Here is a 22967-nt window from a genome sequence, read left to right as displayed (position 1 = left end):
TATCCCTCAATCCTTTCTCTCTCCAGAATCACACCTTTTTGCTTCTTGAATGCATTCATACTTTCGGCTTAAATGGCCATCCCTGATAACTCATTCACAAGTACCTTTTGGAAAAAGTTTCAGCTGGGTTTCTTCCTTACTCCTAATTTTTAACTTGACTCTCTTTCCCAGCCTCCTCCCCTTTTCATCTCACCATTGCGACTGTGCTTCAGCCATCTTGAATTCCCTCCCTGAAACCTCTGCCTCTCCACCCTCCACTTTTCCTTTTAGACCCTCCTTAAAACCCACCTCTTTGACCAAACTTTTGGCCATCCCTCCTAATATCTCCTTCTTTGGCTCAGCTTCAGTTTTTGTCTTATTATGACTCTGTGAAGAGCCTTTTGACGTTTTTCCATTTTAAAGGCGTTATATAAATGCAAGTTGTTATTGTTTGACATTCGAACCCTTCACCATAATCCGTCTGTATCAACTATGTAAATTTGCTTCAAAAATCTTGAAAATTTCAATTAGGCCACATCAAAGTCTCTTGATTTCCAAAGAGGACAAGTCCAATTTTCTTTTCTTCATAGCTTAAGTTTCTGATAACTGCATCATCTTTACTTCTCACCCCTTCAAGCTCTCAAGGGCAATAATATTCTTTCTGTCATTAGATGACCATAACTGTACAAATTACTCCAGCGGTTTAGACAGCAATATCAGTTTAGCAGCTTAGAGATGCCAAAAATGAAAGTCTCTGTGGAGATCAGAAAACTTGATTAAATTTAAAATACCACCAATAAGATAGGAATCTCTGAATAAAACAGAGGAATTGTTGCATTTTTGCTTTTTACTCAGATATTTCCCTTTTTAAGTATCAAAGACTGCTCCTATAGGCAAGGATTTGCAGATCTTGTATGTGCAGGTTTTTATTCTTTCTCCAATTTCTCCCATATTGTTGCCTTTTCATTTGTGTGGGGCCTCTCCCTTGTCTTTTCACTCTTAACTATTCGTTTGCTCTTTTAATGTCTTTCTTTTGCCTCACTGAGAAAACTGTTAGGTGATAAAAAAGATAATCTATCAAGCAGTTTGCAGGTCGTTCACCCTATTAATTCACACTCTGCGACTGGATATCTGGGCCTAGTTACTTGATTGCACTGTACATGTTGTACAGGTGACTACAGGACAGGTCCAATAATACGGATAATGTGCTTGCACTAATTCCACACTTGAAGTACACCGCCCGCCATGTTGGATCGGGCTGCTCAGTAGGTATTCAGGTTGTGCGCCGGAAGCATTTAAAAGCCTCAATATAATGTTTAATGTCCTACACTTGTTATAGATCCCTTTAGTGAAATTGGTCTACTCCAGTGATAAACTCGCCCTGCAGGAGCACTGTTTAAAGGGATCATCCATTCCATATTGGTTAGTTGCTGGGTTGTCCTCTGAGGCTGCTGGTTAACTTCTGGGCCTTCTTTTGGCTATTTTCTGAGTTCCACAACTGAATTCTGACTTCTAGGTATAACTTTGAGCTGATGCTGGACGGCTTTTGTCTGCTTTGCAAACAGTTATAATGCATGGGTGGTCTAGCAGGTCAGCCTTTGGGGCTGGAGGATAAGGGGGAGCAGTCAAGAAGACAGGAGAGAGCAGGAGCAGCTGCGAGAAGATGGAGGAGGAGGGCACTGTACAGGAAGCCATACATACTGTAGGTCTTTGGGGAGCACTTCTCCTACCTCAACCGACTAGCAATGTGTCAGGTGCCGGTCCTTCACAAAGGAAGCTGTTACCGAGCTATGTCACCTGCTGCAGCCACACCTGGAGCCTGAAGCAGGTTTCTTCCTCCCTTTCTTCTTAACTGATGAAGTGAAATTTGCAATTTCCAATCCAAAGGTACAATTCCTGAATCGAGAGAGCTTTTCAAAATTGTGACTAATGTATCTGCAATTTCCTCACTTATTTACTTTAATACACTGGGCTAGAAACCATCAGGTCCTGGAGACTTGTCTATCTAAAGTCCCATTATTTTCTCCATTACCATATTTTTACTTATATTAAATGCACTAAGTTCCTCCTCTTCACTTACTTTTAGGTTCCCTTGTACCACTGGTCTATTGTTTTCCTCACTGTGAAAAGGGAAGTGGAAACTTGTTATGCATTTAACAAGTCTGCCATTTTCTTATCATCCATTATTGTCTCGCCTGCATTTATCTTCAATGGGCCCACATTTTCCCTTTACCACTTTCTTTCTCTTTATACATTTTTAAAAACTTTTACTGTTGGCTTTGATATCCCTTGCAAGTTTTTTTTCACATTTTTTTGTATCTCTTATGAGTTAAAGCAAGATGTGCCAAAATACCTTTCTCGCATTATTGTTTCTTTGCACTAGCATCATGAAACGTACAGCACTTAAACAGGGTTATTGCTTTTAACCCCGAAAATACTGTGAAGAAAAGACAGAATAAAAATATACTGTGGACAAAGCACCCTGTTTTATCACAGGAATGCCATTGTCAACATATTAAGCATTTGCACTGCATAATTTCAAGGATATAGGTTTTTTCACCGGATTAGATGTTAATCCACCTTAAATAATTCCTTTAACTATTTAAGATGAGTAAACAGAAGCACCATAATAATTAGTAGAAAGCATTAAAATGCAGCAGAAGTGTACAAGAAATAATCCAAATAGAGCAAAATTCAGTTATTCATAAGTTAACCCAAAATTATGCAATTTGGTTTTGCATTCATTCTAAACAAGATTAATAATCTGTGTAAGTCTGGTATAACATGTTAAACCTAATTGTAGGACCCTTATAATTTGGATTATAAGTATCGTATTAGACAGCTGAACTTTTTGGTATTGAATGTTTACAATACTTTATTTTTGATACGGTCACTGTTTACCTAGGTGCCGTAGTGACAGTGACAACTCACACTGGTAAATCTACTTGTTTTCCACAGTGTGAATTCGGAATGTGTTTTGGAAAATTTTTAGTAACACCCATTTTTTGCCATTGAAGTAGCCCTTGTGGACTGTTGAAGAAGGTCCATTTGATTGATTGCCCATGAGCCCCGTAACATGCCTTAACCTTGGCAAGTGTGTGACTTGTTTTCTAGGGGCCTGATATCATGATGTAACGATGGGCTGTGTCTGGCTACATCACCCTGCAGAAATTGGTACCCGCCCGACAAAATCGAGTTGAGAATCTCAAAGTCATTCTGATTTTTCAACACTTTTACAGCAGAGACAGAATACATGGCGGGTGGTGATGAAATATGGAGAATGCAACAATTACATAACCCACAAAGTTATTCACAGTGATTGTGCCACTGTGGAGTGGCTTCCAGATTTCATAGCCCTCAGCTTCATATCCTGTCCACAGTAATTTAAAAAAAACGACACCAATTGAGGCATAACACTACTTTTATTTTCACGCGTGTGAAAAGTCTGTGGGTTTAGGGCCTTGATAGTTGTAGAACAAAAGCAGTAGGTAATTTCCATTTCAGTGACTACCCTCACAGTGCCAGGAATTAACTTCTTTGATTTAAAACATCCATAAAGCTAACAGGAGGAAAATGTAAATGATATTGAACCTCTGTGGATTTTTTTTTAACAGCCCAGATATGAGTTTACAGCATTTTCTGCCTTGAGGACAATACTCTTGTCGTAAATCTAAATTGCACAATCTGTAAATGAAGCGCTAGACATCCCCGAGTGAAATGCTCAGTCCCAGCACTCCGTGGATTTGACAGACTCATTAGACAAGAAATAACTAAGCAGCAAACAGGTGCTATTTAAAGGTAAAAAAAATACAAGCAAAAATAGCTGGTGGCTAATTACACTAACAAATACTAACTTTATGCATTAATTGGATGTCAGGGGAAAATCTGTTCTAAATAACACTCGAGGTGATGCTGCCTAAAGTAGCAAAGCAGCTATTGGTAATATGTCTGCTTGGGTAGAATGGTTTGCTCAAACTACATTCATTATTAAGCCTTCAATTCCTTTTCTAAACAATCATTACTTCAGAGATGCTATTTGTTTTCTGTGCCTGGATAGTTACATCTATTTCCTCTTGACAGATCACACGGTCCTTGCACAATTTTATCAATTATAACTTTGTGACATTCAATCTGTACTTCCAGATGTTCATTTCATTCAAGATCTCATAGTATCTGCTGGATTCTTTTCCCTTTCTAATGAAGCTGTAAAGCTTTTCATACATGGATGGAATTCGCCCAAGTGTCAGACTGCCGGCAAGTGTCACTTGTTATTACATCTGAGGTTATCTTAACTTTGGGATTAAAAACAAACACTAATATTATTGAAATATGATAGTTAAGTGCACTGATGGTAGAATGTAAGCATGACTCGCATCTTTGTACAACAACTTGCATTTATATAGCGCCTCAATGTAGAAAAACATCCCAAGGTGCATCATGGAGGTGAAAGGGGAAAAAAATACGAAATCTTGAAATGCCTCAGTGCCACATTGAGGTGTGATATGGAATGTAAGCAAAACAATATGAGACTATGCACAACATTTCATAGAATGATACAGCACAGGAGGAGGCCATTTGGCCCATCAGGCCTGTGCCAGCTTTTTGAAAGAGCTATCCAATTAGTCCCATTCCCCTGCCCTTCAAATCACAGTTGAGTTAAATTGTAGCTGTAAATAATGATCCAGATTCAGACTTCAAACACCACTTTGTCTCTTTCAAGGAAATTAAAGTTTCCACAGCTGCCTGTAAAACTAATTGCATCTTTATTCCAAATCCAAAAGTTGAGATTCAGAACTGATGCGGGAGATTAAAATGAAAACACTGAGTTCCAGATAACTCACAATGAGTGTGAGGGGAAACCCAAAATGGCAGTATCAAAAGTTTAAAAAAGGGAAAGAATGACGTTTCCTGCTGTATTTTCTGACTGAAAACTTGACCTCTCCCCAAGAGCAAGAAACAACGATTTCCAAGCAGCAGCCAATCTATCGAAACTTCCTTTACCCAATAGTCTCGAACTAACTTCAGGATGTGCCTGTTTAGACCATTTCCTACAGGGAGGACTTGAGCAGTAGTCTTAAAGGAACAGGCCAGGTTAAACATGATTCCATCCTAGCAGTTAAACATCATAAATATGCTGCAGAGCATGACTATCTGTGAGTAGTGCTGTGGGAGATCAGCTAATATAGTAAAAAATATTTGGTTAATTTTACTCAGATACATGGAACAATTGAGTTTTAAACTGCGAATTCATTAAAATAATACTATCAGGTCTTACTAATGTAAATCACCAATACAGTGCTTACAGTGAGGAACATGTGCAGAACTTCTGTACTAGTTAACCCTTACTCCAATAGAACAATTAGTCCACTAGGCTGTCCAGTGGGTGGCAAGAGTGAATGTGTCCATTTCCTTTAAGGGAAAGCTGATGCATACTTTGCTATAAGTCCCCTTCAAAAAGGTGAAAAACTTCTCAGAATTCTAAGTGCACAAATGATGGCAAAATTAAGGTTTTTCATGTAAACCCAAAACAGCTTTTTTAAAATCATTCATGGGATGTGGGCGTCGCTAGCAAGGCCAGCATTTATTGCCCATCCTTAACTGCCCTTGAGAAGGTGGTGGTGAGCCGCCTTCTTGAACCGCTGCAGTCCATGCGGTGAAGGTTCTCCCACAGTGCTGTTAGGTAGGGAGTTCCAGGATTTTGACCCAGCGACGATGAAGGAACGGTGATATATTTCCAAGTCAGGATGGTGTGTGACTTGGAGGGGAACGTGCAGGTGGTGTTGTTCCCATGTGCCTGCTGCCCTTGTCCTTCTAGGTGGTAGAGGTCGCAGGTTCGGGAGGTGCTGTCGAAGAAGCCTTGGCGAGTTGCTGCAGTGCATCCTGTGGATGGCACACACTGCAGCCACGGTGCGCCGGTGGTGAAGGGAGTGAATGTTTAGGGTGGTGGATGGGGTACTAATCAAGCGGGCTGCTTTGTCCTGGATGGTGTCGAGCTTCTTGAGTGTTGTTGGAGCTGCACTTATCCAGGCAAGTGGAGAGTATTCCATCACACTCCTGACTTGTGCCTTGTAGATGGTGGAAAGGCTTTGGGGAGTCAGGAGGTGAGTCACTCGCCGCAGAATACCCAGCCTCTGACCTGCTCTTGTAGCTACAGTCTTTATATGGCTGGTCCAGTTAAGTTTCTGATCAATGGTGACCCCCAGGATGTTGATGGTGGGGAATTCGGCGATGGTAATGCCATTGAATGTCAAGGGGAGGTGGTTAGACTCTCTCTTGTTGGCGATGTTCATTGCATGGCACTTGTCTGGCTCAAATATTACTTGCTACTTATTAGCCCAAGCCTGGATGTTGTCCAGATCTTGCTGTATGCAGGCACAGACTGCTTCATTATCTGAGGGGTTGCGATTGGAACTGAACACTGTGCAACCATCAGTGAACATCCCCATTTCTGACCTTATGATGGAGGGAAGGTGCAGCTTGATTCACATCACTTAGGGTGTGGAATTCAGGGAAAGAACAAGCGCAATCCTATTGTCCTGATTTTCAGAATGCCCCATTAGACTTTGATAATAAGAAAAATTGGTTACACAGGGTCTCTCCTCCGGTACACTCAACAACATGTTTCTGGATAGGTCACAGTGGGAAGTGGCAGTAATATCTCCTGGTGTAGTGCCAAGATGAAAATTCAACTAAAATGAAACGGAGGTAACATTTAGATGTCCTCTGCTTGTTTTCCTTCCTTAATGCCAGACATGGGCCAGGTGCAAACAGCACCCATATAAAGTGGGCATTATAAAGCATGAAGCAGCATTTGAGAAGGGTAACAATCAGAAGCATCTGTCAGTCTGCAGTGCATTGTTGCACAAAGTAAGTGATTGATGCATTGTTTATCAAATCAAACAACTACATCACTTTCCTCGTGGCAAGAGAGAGGAACAGGAGGAAGCACTAGGTTTCTTTCCAATGGAAGGATTCCCTAAAGTCCAAGATGTCATTGAAAGCAAATAACTCTACATGCTCCAATATACAGCAGTGCCCCATATATGAACTGCAAGGAATTCCACTCAATCAACATTCAGTTTGTGGGTGACTATCAGCACAGAATAATGCACGTAAATGCCCACAACACCATTACTGACCTCAATGATTTACCCAAAGGGAATCCCTCTATCTGACGCGATAGACCACTGAAGGGATACCAAGCAGATTGGGCTGCATGAGAGATGCTTGGTGCTCAGGCATCCACATCTGCAGATGGAAGTAACCAGACCTCATCTCAGCAGATGTTTAGTGCAAATGGAGCCTCCAACTGTTTAGGTAGCTTGTGACAGCAGGCCCAATGGCACAGATATGAGTGAAGCTGGACTAACTGTTATACTGGATGGTTCTTCAAAAGCACGTCAATCATAGCATAGCGGAACTGCATCAAAGAAGATGTGCCAGGCATTCACCAGACAGTAAAGCCGGTTTGGCAGCTCCTGGCTAAATGCCTCCAACCATACTTGCAGGCATTGTCACACCAACCTGGCAACAGATGTGAGGAAGCGCCTTCACTTGGTTTGCTTCAGCAGAGCAAGATGCAGAACAGTGCCATCTGCTATAAGGACATCTGCTCCTGGTATGCACCATTGGGCTGGCACAGCATGTGACAGAAGCAGTCAGTTGTGGCCTCAAGTATGTCACTTAATCCCTGGCCCCTTCAACCTTGGCAAAGACTGCTAATGGGTTAAGATGCCTTTTGAGCCTTTACAAATGTTTTCAGAATGTTAGTTCTCCCCTGCCATTGTCCCTATCCCCTTAAATTTCATCTACACATAAATTTCCTGTCCCACAACTAGTGTGATCCTTACATTTGCCCCGATCTGCACCTGGATCTGTGAATAAATATGCAAATGAGCTGTCCCAGAAAAATTGAGCGACAGTAGCACATTATCACTCAGGAAGAATTAGTACCAGTTCTTAGCTGTTTAAACATGACTTGCACACAAGGGGAAGACCAGCCCCGTTGATATGACAGAAAGAGCATAATGTTGATGAGTTAGTCAACGTTGTGGGTACTGGAACACAAATGCCAATAACTATGTACTTTATTCTGTTTGCTATAATATTCAAAAGGGCTTCAGTTGACATAAGAGGAGTGGTTGAGGCAGAATCAATGTTTCGACCTTGTGGGGGTGAAATTCATCTCAGGCGGTATTGCAAAATAGGTAATAGTAAGTCGGCCGCCCATCTTACACCTCGCCCAATTTTCTTTCCATATTGCCCATTTTGTGATACTGCCCGAGACGGATTTCATCCCCTATATCTCCGAATAAATTGCCATTTTAGTTTTTTTGCTCCACGCTACTGCTCGCAATGCTGCTTCGAATATGAGCACAAACCTTCATGATAAGCACAGCTTTACCTCTCCGCTATATCGTTATTAATTTTTGCTATGCTTATCGTAAAATGATTTGTTACTTTAAGTACTTTTCACAGTGATGGAAAGGAAACAGGGATGACCAGATAGATTCTGTGGTAAGATGCTGCTGCCATCTAGAGTGTAAACTGTTAACATGTTTTTCTGTATTATAAACAGAAAGTGAGAGAGTTACACGTTTATTTTTAAACGGGGACAAATGCATTATTTTGCAATTGTTTGTATGAGATGGAATGATATGAAAGTGTTACACACGTGTGAATTATGCATGTGTTATTACAATTATAATGTTATTCATTGCTTTTTAAACTTTGGGCACCTGGTCACTAAGGTAGTAAGTTATTGGTAATACTATTCCTGTACCTTTTCTGAATACGGCAGAAACAAGAACTTCTAATCATGTAAATGGTGATGACTCAGTGCTGTGAATAGATTTAATACTATGTAAATATTATCATCTCATAACATTGCATTAGAATCACTGCCTCCTCCGTGTCAGTGTTCTTTAATATTGATTCCGGCCTGATTCTGCAATTTAAAAGCACAGAAATTGTATTAATATATATATATATAGAGAGAGAGAGTTTTCTTGAGCCATGGTAATGTTTATTTCAACACTTGACTTCAACTTCTACCACAACATTCCCCACAGTCGTAACTGTGTCCTGTCCTCACCTCCCTAGAAAGCATGCCTTTATGTTCACCTTTGATTGAATTAACACAGACGGTTGGACAAAGAAAGACAAAGAACACGTTAATATATTTTTTCTTTAAGTACGTCACAATGTCTTATGTATAACACCATTCTGATGGATTCAAAATGAGGGCTGAAAGTGTTACCCAGGACTAAATTCCAAAATGCACCTGTAATCATTTTTTCATCAAATCACTCACTCGTCATTAATATTTTGGCTTCGACCTTATTCTGAAACTCTTTTTAAGCGTTTCGGCACAAATAGGGCCTATTCAGGCATCTTTATCATTGATAATGTAATAAAATGATTAACAATCTCCTTAGTGCCCATGGTAGAAAAAGCTGCGAACTTGCGCAATTTAAAATATCGTGGGGGGAGAAAAAAAGCATATTCACTACATACATTTTTTGAAATCTTTTTGGCAGATTATTCTAGAATGTTGACTGTCCCTAAATTAAAAAGTGTGTTTTCCAATAATTAAAACTGAATCAAATGGTCTCAATTGGCTGGTGTCCTATTCCATACTTAGAGTACTCGGGTCCTGCATAGGGAAATAAAGTCACCATTACCCTGTAAACCACTCTTTGTTGTGGGGCAAAATAGCCATTATCTTTCACACAGTTGGTATCTGAAACTAAAACTAATTATTGCCCACTAATAAGCCCTCTGTAAGTGGCCACTGGGAAGAATTGCATTCAGGTTTAATAATGTACTGCACCATCAGCTCAAGCTAATGATTCCCTGAGCTACATTCGCAGCAGTCGTCTCTCATCATCACTGCAGGCTGTCTTCTTTGATTCAGGCAGCAATTATAGATTAACCCGAACAACCTAATGCCGAGTGATTAGTTTGACATGCAGCGGCTTTTAATTTCAGCAAAAAGATAATCTTGTTTGTGGCAAGATGTGAATTGATTATAAATACAATTTAGGTTGAGTCTTTCGCAATTGCTTTTCTACAAGTGATATATATATATTTTTTCTTCCCCTCTCCCCTTCCCACGAGTACAAAAAACTCATGCTGGTTTATGTTCCGTTGGAACTTGCAACCCTGCTGTACTTCCCTAGGTGTTCATTCTTCCCCAAGTGCCCACACAGTAAGTGTCAGAAGGCAATCACACCTGAGCCCCATTTTGTCCTCAACCAGCATTTATACATGTGCAATTTCCAGCAGGGATTACCAAGCGTGGGACTTTTTTTTTCCCTTCCTAGCAGAGGGACATAAAGGCTAATTGTTGACACTGCCAAGCCTGAGATCAGCCAACATAGCACAGACCCAAATTTGAACCTGGGACATCTCTGGCTTTGGACTACACCCCACTGTGCACTTACCCACTGAGCCATGACGGAAGCTCTGAATTGAAAGAAAAATTCTACGACACAAATAAAATCATACTGTACCAAGTATCAGGAAATAGGAAAATGAACATCTCCATTCTTAGTAAAATAATTACCCATTATTGTGCAGAAATGTCACAAAAAGGCTTTTTCTATATCTACTGGTGTTACTATTTGACCACTTCTCGAAATGAAGTGTTTGTTCTGTTAATGAAATGGCCACTGACAGAGGACCACTCCTTACTGTTTTTGCAGTCTGAAGAATAGCTTTCAATGTTGTCCAATCACCACCATCATCTAATCTAATCCTCAATTTGTACACAATACCTTTGCAACTTTTAAAAAATTAACAGAGATTAACATTTGCACAATATGATTTGTTATTTCAGTATGATTTTGCAAATATTTTACGCTGTTTTCAAAAAGGAATGTCCCAGTTTTTTGTTAATGTGATTTCCTGTTTCTAGATTTCATAAAGAAACAAACTGGATAGCGATGAGAAAGTGCCTGAAACCATTAATCATTCGAGCTGGGTAGAAGAAGCCGAGCATCAGCTGTTCAAGCCCAAGCATCAGCATTACAAAAGAGAAAACAAAGAACCTGTTCAGCAGATGGTGCAGAGCTTTCTTTGCATTTCTCCTTTTTTCCTTCAAAACAAGTCTTCTCTTAGAAATGTCATTGCTCATTTACTACACAATGCTATTGCGCCGCCAATAACTAAAGTCCGCCTCCACTTTGCATAGCTGTAATCATGACGCTTTATATGGCATCTCTAAGGGACTGGGACTGCAGTGCGAATGGGGCTAAACGTGGTCTTTGGTAATGAAACAGTTAATTGTACATGAAGTGTTTCTGTGATGTCAAAGATTTCGGTGTCTCCTGAAAAAGCTCATTATTTTGTGCCTCACAACAGTGTAGGTCTTTCTACTGCACACTGTACGAGAACAATAAACACATGCAAAGTAGGTTCTGAATTATTCATTAGGCTGCATGTTATTGACTTCACCTATGATGGTGCTATTTGTTGAAATTAATGGTTTATTTATAAGGATCACTATACACTAACTGCCACCAATTTCTGGCAAATCTTTTCCACCAAACAAAAGGCATGCATTCTTAATGTTCCTGTATCCTAGCTGATGGTATGATAGGGCTGTTAAGCTGAATTGTTACATTCACACTAACAACTACTGTGATTGACAGTATTGTAAACCAAACAGTTTCTTCAGATGGATGGATTCAGCATTTCTGAAAAAAAATCTGTATTCGCTTACAACAATGTGGATGTCTGCATGATTATAATTTACCAGCATGTTCCTCTTTGTGTCAGCTCTCCACAGGTTTGCAATGGTATCTGGGGAATTGCCTATAATTGGGAGAGTGAACTGTAATGTTCCCCACTTTATTCTCAGGCAGGAAAGAACTGTATAAGGGTATAGTCTCAGAATTCTTGGGTACGGTAGCATAGTGGTTATGTTACTGGGCTAGTAATCCCGAGGCCTGGACTAAAATCCAGAGTCATGAGTTCAAATCCCGCCACGGCAGCTGGCGAATTTAAATTCAATTAATTAATTAAATTCAATTAATTAAATAAAAAAATCTGGAATTAAAATACTAGTATCAGCAATGATGGCCATGAAACTACCGGATTGTCGTAAAACCCCATCTGGTTCACTAATGTCCTTTAGGGAAGGAAGCCTGCCGCCCTTACCCGGTCTGGCCTATATGTGACTCCAGACCCACAGCAATGTGGTTGGTTCTTAATTGCCCTCTGAAATGGCCTAGCAAGCCACTCAGTTGTAAAATCTCGCTACGAAAAGTCATAATAAGAATAAAACCGGACGGACCACCCGGCATCGGACCACTAGGCACCGGACACGACAACGGCAAAACACCAAGCCCAGTCGACCCTGCAAGGTCCTCCTTACTAACATCTGGGGACTTGTGCCAAAATTGGGAGAGCTGTCCCACAGACCAGTCAAGCAACAGCCTGACATAGCCATACTCACAGAATCATATCTTTCAGCCAACGTCCCAGACTCTTCCATCACCATCCCTGGGTATGTCCTGTCCCACCGGCAGGACAGACCCACCAGAGGTGGCGGTACAGTGATATACAGTCAGGAGGGAGTGGCCCTGGGAGTCCTCAACATTGACTCTGGACCCCATGAAATCTCATGGCATCAGGTCAAACATGGGCAAGGAAACCTCCTGCTGATTACCACCTACCGTCCTCCCTCAGCTGATGAATCAGTCCTCCTCCATGTTGAACACCATTTGGAGGAAGCACTGAGGGTAGCAAGGGCACAAAATGTACTCTGGGTGGGGGACTTCAATGTCCATCACCAAGAGTGGCTCGGTAGCACCACTACTGACCGAGCGGGCCGAGTCCTGAAGGACATAGCTGCTAGACTGGGCCTGCGGCAGGTGGTGAGCGAACCAACACGAGGGAAAAACTTACTTGACCTCGTCCTCACCAATCTACCTGTCGCAAATGCATCTGTCCATGACAGTATTGGTAGGAGTGACCACCGCACAGTCCTCGTGGAGATGAAATCCCGTCTTCGCACTGAGGACACCATCCAACGTGTTGTGTGGCACTACCACCGTGCTAAATGGGATAGATTCAGAACAGATCTAGCAGCTCAAAACTGGGCATCCATGAGGCGCTGTGGGCCATCAGCAGCAGCAGAATTGTATTCCAGCACAATCTGTAACCTCATGGCCCGGCATATTCCTCACTCTACCATTACCAACAAGCCAGGGGATCAACCCTGGTTCAATGAGGAGTGTAGAAGAGCATGCCAGGAGCAGCACCAGGCATACCTAAAAATGAGGTGCCAACCTGGTGAAGCTACAACTCAGGACTACATGCATGCTAAACAGCGGAAGCAATATGCTATAGACAGAGCTAAGCGATTCCACAACCAACGGATCAGATCAAAGCTCTGCAGTCTTGCCACATCCAGTCGTGAATGGTGGTGGACAATTAAACAACTAACGGGAGGAGGAGGCTCTGCAAACATCCCCATTCTCAATGATGGCGGAGTCCAGCACGTGAGTGCAAAAGACAAGGCTGAAGCGTTTGCAACCATCTTCAGCCAGAAGTGCCGAGTGGATAATCCATCTCAGCCTCCTCCCGATATCCCCACCATCACGGAAGCCAGTCTTCGGCCAATTCGATTCACTCCACGTGATATCAAGAAACGGCTGAGTGCACTGGATACAGCAAAGGCTATGGGCCCTGACAACATCCCAGCTGTAGTGCTGAAGACTTGTGCTCCAGAACTAGCTGCGCCTCTAGCCAAGCTGTTCCAGTACAGCTACAACACTGGCATCCACCCGACAATGTGGAAAATTGCCCAGGTATGTCCTGTCCACAAAAAGCAGGACAAATCCAATCCGGCCAATTACCGCCCCATCAGTCTACTTTCAATCATCAGCAAAGTGATGGAAGGTGTCGTCGACAGTGCTATCAAGCGGCACTTACTCACCAATAACCTGCTCACCGATGCTCAGTTTGGGTTCCGCCAGGACCACTCGGCTCCAGACCTCATTACAGCCTTGGTCCAAACATGGACAAAAGAGCTGAATTCCAGAGGTGAGGTGAGAGTGACTGCCCTTGACATCAAGGCAGCATTTGACCGAGTGTGGCACAAAGGAGCCCTAGTAAAATTGAAGTCAATGGGAATCAGGGGGAAAACTCTCCAGTGGCTGGAGTCATACCTAGCACAAAGGAAGATGGTAGTGGTTGTTGGAGGCCAATCATCTCAGCCCCAGGGCATTGCTGCAGGAGTTCCTCAGGGCAGTGTCCTAGGCCCAACCATCTTCAGCTGCTTCATCAATGACCTTCCCTCCATCATAAGGTCAGAAATGGGGATGTTCGCTGATGACTGCACAGTGTTCAGTTCCATTCGCAACCCCTCAGATAATGAAGCAGTCCGAGCCTGCATGCAGCAAGACCTGGACAACATCCAGGCTTGGGCTGATAAGTGGCAAGTAACATTCGCGCCAGATAAGTGCCAGGCAATGACCATCTCCAACAAGAGAGAGTCTAACCACCTCCCCTTGACATTCAACGGCATTACCATCGCCGAATCCCCCACCATCAACATCCTGGGGGTCACCATTGACCAGAAACTTAACTGGACCAGCCATATAAATACTGTGGCTACAAGAGCAGGTCAGAGGCTGGGTATTCTGCGGCGAGTGACTCACCTCCTGACTCCCCAAAGCCTTTCCACCATCTACAAGGCACAAGTCAGGAGTGTGATGGAATACTCTCCACTTGCCTGGATGAGTGCAGCTCCAACAACACTCAAGAAGCTCGACACCATCCAAGATAAAGCAGCCCGCTTGATTGGCACCCCATCCACCACCCTAAACATTCACTCCCTTCACCACCGGCGCACTGTGGCTGCAGTGTGCACCATCCACAGGATGCACTGCAGCAACTCGCCAAGGCTTCTTCGACAGCACCTCCCAAACTTGCGACCTCTACCACCTAGAAGGACAAGGGCAGCAGGCGCATGGGAACAACACCACCTGCACGTTCCCCTCCAAGTCACACACCATCCCGACTTGGAAATATATCGCCGTTCCTTCATTGTCGCTGGGTCAAAATCCTGGAACTCCCTTCCTAACAGCACTGTGGGAGAACCTTCACCACACGGACTGCAGCGGTTCAAGAAGGCGGATCACCACCACCTTCTCGAGGGCAATTAGGGATGGGCAATAAATGCCGGCCTTGCCAGCGACGCCCACATCCCGTGAACGAATTTTAAAAAATTAAAAAAATTATGACTTTCAAACAGCATTTTATGACATTTACAAATAACTCACACCATTACTTAGAATTAACAACATCTAGCATTTATATAGCACCTTTAACATAGCAAAAGATCCCAAGGGGCTTCATAGGAACGTAATCAGACCAAGATTGACACCGAGCCAAAGAAAGAAACATTAGGACAGGTGACCAAACGCTTGGTCAAAGAGGTAGGTTTTAAGGAGGGTCTTAAAGGAGGAGAGAGTGATGGAGAGACGGAGAGGTTTAGGGAGCTTAGTGCCTAGACGGCTGAAGGCACGGCCGCCAATGGTGGACAAAGCACAAGAAGCCAGACTTGGAGGAACATGGAGTTCTCGGAGGGTTGAAGGGCTGGAGGAGAGGCCCTGGAGGGATTTGAACACGAGGGTGAGAATTTTAAAGTCGATACGTATTGGACCAGAGGCCATCAATTTTTTAAAGAAGACACTGTTTAATATAGCACCAAGACATACAGAGCAGATCGTTCTAGGTTCAGTTCTTGATTCATGTTTAGTTACAATTGATCTCAGCATCATGAGGTAGCAAGGGGGAAAATGAGCCAAGATCTTGTTCCTGATAGCAACCCAATGACTTCTGTTGGGAAAGAGCACATAAGTGGATGTTAGGTGAGAACAGGATCAAGCTCATCTGTGATGCCCCTCATGAATTAAATAGGCTACTGGTACCCACTGTCTACATAAAGGATGATCAATGGGTAAAGTACTGGAAGACTGCTGGCACCCATGGAAACATAGAGCTGCCAATGGACACGGAATCATTCCCCAGTGTGAGCCAGTGCATCTAGAGAAAGAATGAATTAATTTAGTAGGATCTTAAAGAACTTCTTAACTAAGTTGACCTGTCCCTCTGTCTGTATTTCACTCTGCCTGCAATACTTTCACTAACTCATGAAAGAAGTGACAAACTTGAAAGAGTTTTTGACATTGGTAAAATACAAATGTTATTCACTTTGAGCTATATTTGTGGTTTCCAATCAAAAAGTAAGGTTTTAAAATATGGAATAATGCCTTAATGTATGTGTAATGCCAGTGAAAGTCAGACATGTCATTAAAAAGAGGTCATGTGTGAACTACCCTTATGGCAAATTCAGTACTCTGGTGATTTCAGCATTGAGATGCGCACAAAGGGAGGGTCGGCTACAACACTGCAGTGCCGATTCTCCAACCCCAGCTCAATGCTGGAATCAACGAATTTACCCCATAATGCTAATGTATGGGATACCAACTAGGAAAAGCCCTCTTTTTATATAGGGCTGATATTATGATTACTGATGCTTTGGTTCATTGTATGGAGTTTTTTTAAATTCGTTCGTGGAATGTGGGCGTCGCTGGTAAGGCCGGCATTTATTGCCCATCCTTAATTGCCCTTAAGAAGGTGGTGGTGAGCCACCTTCTTGAACCACTGCAGTCCGTGTGGTGAAGGTTCTCCCACAGTGCTGTTCGGAAGGGAGTTCCAGGATTTTGACCCAGCGACGATGAAGGAACTGCGATATATTTCCAAGTCGGGATGGTGTGTGACTTGGAGGGGAACGTGCAGGTGGTGTTGTTCCCATGTGCCTGCTGCCCTTGTCCTTCTAGGTGGTAGAGGTCATGGGTTTGGGAGGTGCTGTCGAAGAAGCCTTGGTGAGTTGTTGCAGTGCGTCGGTGGTGAAGGGTGTGAATGTTTAGGGTGGTGGATGGGGTGCCAATCAAGCGGGCTGCTTTGTCCTGGATGGTGTCGAGCTTCTTGAGTGTTGTTGGAGCTGCACTCATCCAGGCAAGTGGAGAGTACTCCATCACACTCCTGACTTGTGCCTTGTAGATGGTGGAAAGGCTTTGGGGAGTCAGGAGGTGGGTCACTTGCCACAGAATACCCAGCTTCCGACCTGCTCTTGTAGCCACAGTCTTTATATGGCTGGTCCAGTTAAGTTTCTGGTCAATGGTGACCCCCAGGATGTTGATGGTGGGGGATTCGGCAATGGTATTGCCGTTGAATGTCAAGGGGAGGTGGTTAGACTCTATCTTGTCAGAGATGGTCATTGCCTGACACTTGTCTGGTGCAAATGTTACTTGCCACTTATGAGCCCAAGCCTGGATGTTGTCCAGGTCTTGCTGCATGCGGGCACGGACAACTTCATTATCTGAGGGGTTGCGAATGAAACTGAACACTGTGCAATCATCAGCGAACATCCCCATTTCTGACCTTGTGATGGAGGGAAGGTCATTGATGAAGCAGCTGAAGATGGTCGGGCCTAGGACACTGCCCTGAGGAACTCCTGCAGCAATGTCCTGGGGCTGAGATGATTGGCCTTCAACAACCACTACCATCTTCCTTTGTGCGAGGTATGATTCCAGCCACTGGAGAGTTTTCCCCCTAATTCCCATTGACTTCAATTTTACTAGAGCTCCTTGGTGCCACACTCGGTCAAATGCTGCCTTGATGTCAAGGGCAGTCACTCTCACCTCACCTCTGGAATTCAGCTTTTTGTCCATGTTTGGACCAAGGCTGTAATGAGGTCTGGAGCCGAGTGGTCCTGGCGGAACCCAAACTGAGCATTGGTGAGCAGGTTATTGGTGAGTAAGTGCCGCTTGATAGCACTGTCAACAACACCTTCCATCACTTTGCTGATGATTGAGAGTGGACTGATGGGGCGGTAATTGGCCGGATTGGATTTGTCCTGCTTTTTGTGGACAGGGCATACCTGGCCAATTTTCCACATTGTCGGGTAGATGCCAGTGTTGTAGCTGTACTGGAACAGTTTGGCTAGAGGCACGGCTAGTTCTGGAGCACAAGTCTTCAGCATTACAGCCGGGATGTTGTCGGGGCCCATTGTCTTTGCTGTATCCAGTGCACTCAGCCGTTTCTTGATATCACGTGGAGTGAATCGAATTGGCTGAAGACTGGCTTCTGTGATGGTGGGGATATCGGGCGGAGGCCGAGATGGATCATCCATTCGGCACTTCTTGCTGAAGATGGTGAGAACTCAGCAGCGGGTAAATGGGAGACTCTGATGTTGGATAAATGAGAGTTCTTGGGCATGTAAAAGAGGAGCAGAATGCAGTAGGATCCACAAAGCTAACATTAATAAGAAATAGAGTTTCATCACACCAGGATTAGAAACTACTTCAAAAATAACTAGGAATCTGGTTAGTTCAGAACAAACGAAAACAGATTGAGGGAGTACAAATGAATAAGTGTAAGTTAGACCTTGTGTGCAAATCGCCTACTTTACTCACCATAATAAAAGTGACTACAATGTAAATGTAATCATTGGCTGTGAAGCACTTTGGGACATCCAGAGAACATGAAAGACATTATATAAATGAACATTCTTACTTTCTGTCTACTTTAATTTCTAATGAAATTCTTTTACAATTCCTGCAGATGGAGCCTGTAGATTAGGAATAGCGATTCGTTAAAGAATGGATTCTTTGTTAATGTCTGTTTGAATGCTATTATATATTTTTTTCTCCCATCCAGGCTGATGTTAACATGACTGGAATTTCAAAAGATAAAATGAGGTAAGGCTACATTTTAAAACTTATTTTTAAAATGTTTAAATAATATAAATGAATATACTACATATTAATGATAATTGGAAAGTTTAGTGGAGAAATTAGCTTCTCTGTGTGTTTCAGTTGGGACTCCCTTTTTGTTAGGTCAGTCACCTTGTGGTACAATAACGTCCTTCTTGAGAAAATGTGAAGAATTGATTTTATTATGCGTGTAGTTTTTGTTGAATAGAGCAGTAATGACTCTGAAGCTTGCACTCATGAATAATTATACAGTAACTTGACTGCTGTCGCCTATGCATTTCATTTTAAGTGCTTTAACTTCTGAAGTAATTTTGCAATATTTGGTTTAAGTAATTATTATAAGCAAAGCTTTTTCTGATTCAACCAAAAAAAGTTAATGGCCCATCGTCTATTAATGGGACCATTTGTTTAAAGTGAACATTTGATTAGCTTTAAACAAATTCACTATTAAATCTCATGGGTAAAATTGCTGAGTTTCAGGGAAAGTTGTTAGCCAGTATTTTTTAAACCAAAACAGCAGTCTGACTTTCATTTGATTAAAGTTAATCAAGTACAGTTAACCTTTGTGATGAGTGTTCCTGATATTGGAGTTTTCATGAAAAAGATGAAGTCTAGCTGGCATGACTGGATATACTTTGCATAGTGCCTCACAATCAGTGCCATTAGGTTAGAGTTTTTTCAATACATAAAAAAATTGAAGTGTTACATTTAAATTTCAAGTCACTCTAATATTCTTACATGGGCACCAGTCACATTTTGGTACCTCAACCAAGTGACCATTCTTTATATGGTGAGCTCGGACAATGAATGTCAACAGGCTATTTGACCATAAGGGGCATCACAGCTGAGCCAAGGTCCTGTCCTTACCCAAAGTCCACGCATGCTAGTAAAGATCACTGGATAACAATCAGGAGTTGGAACGCTTGCTGATTTTCACCTCCAAGTCTATTTGTAGCGCCTTTTCTGCTACCCCGATTAAGATCAGCTAACTCAACATAGATAGAATTAAACCTGGCACCTTCCCGCTCTCTGTGGCTCGGTAACCCATTGGCTTTACCAACTGAGTGAGCTGGGGAACTTGATTTTTTTAAAACAGTGTACTTTTTATCTGCATTTTCTCTCCCTTTTGACCTCTTAGTCTATCCATACAGGCCTCTGGCCAAGAGAATGGACAGGTGACTATGGGCATTTCTGCAGCTGCTCTGTTCTAAGTAGGGAGCACTTATGTAATACCTGAGCTGGTAGCCCTGATTCCCTTTCGTTTTTGTTGGGCTCAGGACCTCATCTGTCCTCCATGCTGCAGCTGATACTCAGCTGCGATCTTCTCCTTCACCATCTGGGAAAAGTTGGAGCGCTATCAGCTGAAGTTGGAATTCAGCACTGGCTCTAGTGGCCTTTGGTGCAGATCACTAATGTATCACACCACCTGGTTCCCTGATTTTGATTTTCAGGCTCATTTGTTTTCTACTTTCTGCAGTTCATCTGAACAAATTGAAAGGCAACATGAAAGTGACAGTGAAATATAGCACATTTTCTGGAGCGTGCTTTGCCTAAAGTCTTTATAATTACAGCTTGAAATGCTATTTTATCTTAATATTTTGATTGCATTATTCAAAGAGGGGTTCACTAAGTATTTGACAGCATCGTTTTTTTAATCGCATGCCATAGAAATCATAACTACATTTTTTGATGTTAAATTATTCATCAGAAAAATTCCACTGCTAGGGAGGTCTTATTCTTGGACCTCAGTGTCCGAAAGCACTGTTCAGATTCACACATAAAGAACGGCTACTTGGGTGAGTGACCAAAGGGTAAACAGTCCGTGTGGGATTTTTCCTCAGGAGGACTCAACATGGTCAAGAGAGGAGGATGGAGGAAAATTTGCAAAGCAAAAAAAAAAAATCTACTATTTCATAAACAGTCAAACAGAATGTCAGCCTCACAGAGATAGCATCAAGAGCGAAGGTCATTTGAAAATGAAATTATTGAAGCCTTACTTTACCACTGCTGAGTAAGAAAGTACTGCCAAATCCATCATAATTATTATTTTAGATGACCTCTCACGGTGTTACTAACAACAACTTGCATTTATAAAGCACCTTTAATGTAGAAAAACATCCCAAAGATCTACACAGAGGCATAATCAGAAATTGGGCACCAAGCCAAAGAAGGAGATATTAGGAATGGTGACCAAAAGCTTGGTCAAAGAGGAGGGTTTTAAAGGGGGAGAGGGAGGTGGAAAGGCAGAGGAGCTCAGGAAGGAAATTCCAGAACAAGAGGGCTAGGCGGCTGAAGGCACAGCTTCCAATGTCGGTTGAAGGGAGGGGAATGCACAGGAGGCCAGAGTCAGATGAGAGAAATGGAAAGCTTGGGAGTGGGGGGGGGGGGGCTGTTGAATTAGAGGAGGTTACAGAGATAGGACAGGGCAAGGCCATGAAGAAATTTAAACACAAAGATGAGAATTTTAAATTTGAGGAATTGGGGGACCGGGAGACAATGTAGGTCAATGAGAATAAGGGTGATGGGCAAGTGAAACTAAATAGGATATGGGCAGCAGGAGGTGGGTCTCATGGACAAGATGAACTCAAAGAGGGCATAAGCGAAGATAGGAGAATAACTCGTGAAAGACGTGAGAACGGGGCGAGGGCCAACACCTCTCCCTTGCTGTCTATATTAATGTACATAAGAACATAAGAAATAGGAGCAGGAATAGGCCATAGGCCCCTCGAGCCCGCTGCACCATTCAGTCAGATCATGGCTGATCTTCGACCTCAACTCCACTTTCCCGCCTGATCCCCACATCCCTTGATTCCCCTGGAGTCCAAAAATCTATCCATCTCAGCCGTGAATATATTCAATGACTCAGCATCTACAGCCCTCTGGGGTAGAGAATTCCAAAGATTCACAACCCTCTGTGTGAAGAAATTCCTCCTCATCTCAGTCTTGAATTGCCGACCCCTTATCCTGTGACTATGTTCCCTCGTTCTAGACTCTCTAGTCAGGGGAAACAATTTCTCAGCATCTACCCTGTCAAGCCCCCTCATCATCTTATTGTTTCAATGAGATCAACTCTTATTCTTCTAAACTCCAGAGATTATAGGGCCATTCTACTTAACCTCTCTTCATAGGACAATCCTCTCATCCCAGAATTAATCTAGTGAACCTTTATTGCACCACCTCTAAGGCAAGTATATCTTTCCTTAGATAAGGAGACTAAAACTGTAGACAGTATTCCAGGTGAGGTTTCACTAATGCCCTGTACAACTGTAGTAAGACATCCTTACTCTTGTACTCCAACCCCCTTGCAATAAAGGCCAACGTGCCATTTGCTTTCCTAATTGCCTGCCTTACCTGCATACTAACTCTTTGGGCTCGATTTTAGCGTCGGGTTTCCTGCGGGTGTCCAGCGGGGGGGGCCCCGAAAATCCCGATATCCAGTCACGTGACCGGATCGCGCCGAGATCCCGGCCACTTCCGGGTGCCGCGCTGACGTGCGGGGCTGCGTGCGCAGGCCCCGCTGGTGGGAATCCCGCAGGCAATTAAAGCCAGCGGGGTTCCACTTGAGTGTACTTACCTTGCTTGTTGAGGTCATTAAATGAGCTGAAGCAGCTGTCAAAACAGGAAGTGTGGGATTTTAGCTTCAAGGCAGTGAGTTTCACACACTGGGGGAAACAGTCTCCCTTCAACCGGTCGTGTTCCAGCCAGCAGCCTGTGGCAGCTGCCAAGGTGCACTCCACAGCGGGTGGGAGAGCCCTCACCCACGCAGGAGGCCACCGCGTCACGTAGGACAACCCCTGCCCTCCACCACCCCCCGCCAAGCCAGAGGACAGACCGATGTGAAACCGCAGCCCTAGTGCGAGGAACCACCCACCTACCCTGCACAACCCCTCAGACCAACACCTGCCAGATGGGTGGTGCGTTGACATCCTCGGAGGACGAACAGCATGACCAGCCCCAGCAGCCTCGCAGTCCACGCCGTCCGCCTCGGAGACGTGGAGCCCCCCAACACGGTGCTGTGGCACACCCACCTGCACAGCAGGAGGGAGGGCAACCGCAGAGAGAGATGCGTCGCAGGAGGCACTACCCTCCGCACAGGGTGTACAGACCGAGGCTCAGCTTCATGGACCTCTCCGAGGAGCAGTGCATACGTCGGCTCAGAGTCAATCGGCAGGTAGTCGCCGACATCTGCAGCCT

The 22967-nt window shown here is 43.5% G+C and overlaps 1 long non-coding RNA gene across 2 annotated transcripts in view; it reads left to right on the top strand.

Moving 5' to 3' along the window:
- The window catches only part of LOC137342860 (uncharacterized), a 54634-nt gene extending 43230 nt beyond the window's left edge, over positions 1 to 11404 (top strand). For both annotated transcript variants that reach the window (XR_010967375.1, XR_010967374.1), the window contains 2 exons: positions 4123 to 4233; positions 10898 to 11404. This is a non-coding gene — a long non-coding RNA (uncharacterized lncRNA). The remainder of the gene's footprint in view (positions 1 to 4122; positions 4234 to 10897) is intronic.
- Positions 11405 to 22967: the final 11563 nt, after the last annotated feature.

The sequence above is a fragment of the Heptranchias perlo genome, chromosome 26, assembly GCF_035084215.1.
Source record: "Heptranchias perlo isolate sHepPer1 chromosome 26, sHepPer1.hap1, whole genome shotgun sequence".
Classification (NCBI taxonomy): domain Eukaryota; kingdom Metazoa; phylum Chordata; class Chondrichthyes; order Hexanchiformes; family Hexanchidae; genus Heptranchias; species Heptranchias perlo.
The sequence above is the reverse complement of the archived record's forward strand: the minus strand, read 5'-3'. Positions and strand labels throughout refer to the sequence as shown.